At 33.5% G+C, this 4,349-nt stretch overlaps 1 pseudogene; it reads right to left on the minus strand.

Moving 5' to 3' along the window:
* Window positions 1-2,275: 2,275 nt before the first annotated feature.
* Window positions 2,276-3,669, minus strand: LOC127674469 (fumarate hydratase, mitochondrial-like; annotated as a pseudogene).
* Window positions 3,670-4,349: the final 680 nt, after the last annotated feature.

Raw genomic sequence — 4,349 nt, forward strand, 5'->3', positions numbered from 1 at the left:
CATTGTGAACTCTGATATTGTGAACTGAAAAAATATTGTTTCTTATTGGGGAATAACTCAGCCCTACCAAATATCTATAACCCAAGTGCTTTCTGTAAATGAGTAGCTGTAGTGTAGATCAGCCCTACCACATTCCTTTTTAACCCATGAACTTTCTATAAACAAAAACTAAATAAAGTCAATGATAGATAAAGAAGTTGAGCAGATAAACTGTTGAGAGGGAGTGAATACTTTCTCTGTGTGTATATTGCTACAGATCTTAAGAGAAGACAGAAAAAAAGATTTAAAAAAATAAATTACTAACACGTGTCTACTGAAACTGAAGTTTTATGTTTTAAATAAAAATGGTTGAATATTCATATATACTATGTTGAATTATAGATATATGTACATGTATAACATGTATAACTCTTCCTTTTTCTCTCTCCAGATAAATGTAGCTAGTCTTTACTACTTTGTGGTTTCTTCTTTTTCACACATTTTATCCTCTTGATGTAATCCTCTATCACTAGATCGGAGAGAAAGGAGAGGAGAAAGATATAGATTCTTGAATCAAATTTATTTTTTGTTTGAGTATTACCACTAAATACTCAACCACTCTGAACGACCAAAAATCTATGCCCTCTGAAAACTTCCCAGAATTCCAAATGTTGTACAATCACAGAAACTATCTTCAGTTGGTAAAACCATGCCCCTGTTTGAGCATGAGGCAAATCATAGTTGTCTGCGTGTATAGTCCAAAGCAGCCACATATCCCCCTGCCTGCAAGTTTTAAAGAAACAAAAATTCCAGAATTCTTACCACATTAAAACAGTTTAGATAGTACAATATGTTTACTTTTAGGTCAGAACAATGGAAAAATGAAGAGGAATGCAATATCTCTATATTTTTTCCAACTTTGCAAATGCATTAAATTTGTTATATGTGTCAGCAATAAAATTGCCTTAAATAATAGTTTATTATCAGCTATTTATTGCCCTCCAAACCATGTGTTTTTGGAAAGAAAGCCACAAGCCACTTCTTGACATGTTTGTAAGACATCCAACTGAACAATACTTAACTGCTAAGATGATTTATCAGCATTCATAGCAATAGACAAAAGCTCTAGAACTTGAATGGCACAATCTTTCATGCAAACTAGTCACACAATAAAAGTCAAGTGCACTAGTGAGGAATGTTACTGTTTCTTCATAGCCTTTGCTAATGATTCAGAACACATATACAATTTATATATGGCTTATCATCCAGTTCAATATCCTTCAAGTAAGCAGAAATATGACTTACATGGGTTTCAAATAATACTTAGTGTAGGCATATTTATTACATTTTTTAAAATCCAACTTAACACTAGTACATGGAAAAAAAACATTTAGCTTGATAAAAGACTCATTTTCAGAATAAATTAAGAAGGTTAGAATAATAATGCCATATATTATTCTAAAATCAAAGGATGAGACAAGAAATTGACAGTCCTTGGCCTTTATCAATTCACAGTATATTGCTCAAATAACAAATATTTGCATATAATTTTCTTTTACTTTTAAAAATGGTTCCATTATCTTTACATGGCAGAATATGAGGAATTTATTAACTTATTCAAAGTAAAATAATTTTAAGTGATAATATAGAGATTTAAACTTAAATTTACCTTACCCAGTTATAAATTTTCAGGTAGTAGAGATAACACAAATTGTTTTCAGAAATAATTGTTTCAAGATTTTAAGGACATTAAATGTTAACAGAAATTGATCTAAGATTAGACCTCTCTTTATTACCATTTGACATTTCGCCATAGTTAATGAAACTCAGTGCACTGATTTGATTATGTATAAAATTCAAGACATATTTCTCTGAAGAATGCTGTTAATGCAAGCAGTTGCAATATACTTCACTTCCTCTGTCCTGAAGGTTCGGAATTCTATTACACAGTATTTTCATTTTCTGACTAGTCCATTTAAAGTACTAATAAAAAGAAAAACTTAGAATTTTAGAATCAAAAGTAATATTTGGTATCATATGGTCCAACTACAAATTGTTCCAGCAAAGAACTAAAGTTCTAGATAAATCAAATAACTGAGGAAAGATCAGTGTTCATGTAAAAACAATGTGGGATTTAAATATACTTGATCTCTGCCTTGCTGTATAAGAATGCATAAGGAATAGTGAGGAATCACCATGCAGCTTCAGTTTTATTACTTTCCTGGCTTTTGTTTCATAAATTCTTTTTAATGCTATGTTTTGACAAAATCTCATGCAAGTATAATTTAACATAAATTTATTTAAATGACTTTGAGCACAGCATGTCCTTGGGATTCACCCCCTTATCAAACTGTTCTGTCCTTAGACAGCCAAGTTAAATAGCCATATTATTTAAGGTTGATTCTTTGTGTGTGTCTGTGTAGGGATGCAAGTCCTGGCACTCTTTGATGTCCTGTCACCCCCTATAAGGGGATTAAAAGCTGTCACCAACATTAGAGACTAGTTTCTTAACTTGGGGATTATTTCTGTGTTGGCCTGACTGCCCAAAACTCAGTTTTATGTGAGGGAAAGTGAAGCATCACCCTGCATCTTTGCAAAATATAACATTCTTTATCACCATGGGTGATGATTAAACATTCAAATCAAAATTTCCATGGCTGTTTCCAACACTAATAGCAATGTGATTCTTCATGATGTGAGATATAACCATAGTCATTGGTTCACATTGAGTAGGGCTAACCTTGTCTGGCATGATACTGTTTCTTAGTTAATTTTTAGGTGCTACCAGCTCGCCCAGACCTGCTCAAGGATCAGAACTCAGAAAATGAGTATCATTTGCTATCTTCATCAGACTACAGGAAGAAGTGTCCCTGGCCCTACTAAGCTCTGCCAAAGTATCATGAGCATCCAGAGACTAAAATTTACTTGAAGCAGTGGCAAACAACAAACTTGTGAGTGAGGCTACTTTTGCAGTCTTTTCTTTCACAAATAAAATGTTTAAGACAGTCCCAGTAGCAGTGCCTCCAGCTGTGAGTTCATAGATTCTTGCCATGGCAGCTTTGATTCTTGGCATTCCATATTGGATGTGTTGCACATAACCAGTAATGCTCGTCAAAGATTAAGTGGAATAACACCATGTGTGAGAGTTCACCCAAATTTGATGATTAGTGCAAATTCTGGATTTTTTACTGATCTTATCAAGCAGATTCTGTAGTTTTCATAACATAACCTTGTGAACTTCTACCAAAGCAGCAAATATATGCAACTATGGGTAAAGTATAATTGGAGTTCTGAATTTTATTAGCATGATCACTGGGGCACATTCACTGGCTTCTTGCTGCCAAGTACACCTGTTAAGATTTCAATTGCTCTATTGCTAAGGTTCATGTTCCAGTCATCTGCCATACAACAAGCAGAAAGTAACTACTCAATTTACCTTCACCTACCTCATGTGCTGCCTTCATTATTGTACTAACAATCTTTGGATAAAGACCATGATCCTGATTAACTTCAAAAGCAGCTCACATCAAGATGCCAACAGTTTTTATGACTGAAATTGGCATCAGTTCCACCCTCAATCTGAAAGTTCATTGTAGAGCTCATGGTCTTGGCATCACAATACTTATCAGATGTGGCCTTCATTTCACTGATGGTATCATAGTCAATATAGAAGGGATTTTAGCTTGCCATTTAAGCAGTTTTTAGGTCCCAGCACAGGAGGACACCCATAACCTCTGAGACCCCATCTGAGGCCTATCTGCCTGGAGGAGGTACAGGATTCAACTTAGTATCTGGTGCTGAGGCATGTGGATTGAAGGCTAAGGTAAGGCCACAACTCCACATAAATTTATGATACATTTTTAAAAGTAACTACTAAGAGCCCAGAAAAATATTCTATGAGAAAATATGTATGATTAGATAAATAGCACATGAGTAGTAATAAATTAATTTTAAAATTTAATAACCAGTTAAAAGTACTATGGGATATTGAAAAACAATTAATTAGAATTACAAGAATGTACATAGAATCCCAAGACAAAACATTGAAGAAACATGAGAATTATAGCATTCAGATATATTAATCATACAAAATAATATATATTTCAAGGAAGTAAGCATTATAGGATGCAACAAATATAGTTAGTACCCATATTATTACGTGATGAGGAGGAAATTGGCGTATATATTGAAGTAAATGTTCATGTAACAACATTTTAAATACTAAAAATATGAGACACTGAACATCCTGTTTATTTGAGAAGCATCCATTTATCAGTGAGTGCATACCATGAGTGTTCTTTTGTGATTAAGTTACCTCACTCAGGATGATATTCTCCAGTTCCATTCATTTCTCTAAGAATTTCATGAAT

Source organism: Apodemus sylvaticus, chromosome X (assembly GCF_947179515.1).
Source record: "Apodemus sylvaticus chromosome X, mApoSyl1.1, whole genome shotgun sequence".
Lineage (NCBI taxonomy): Eukaryota > Metazoa > Chordata > Mammalia > Rodentia > Muridae > Apodemus > Apodemus sylvaticus.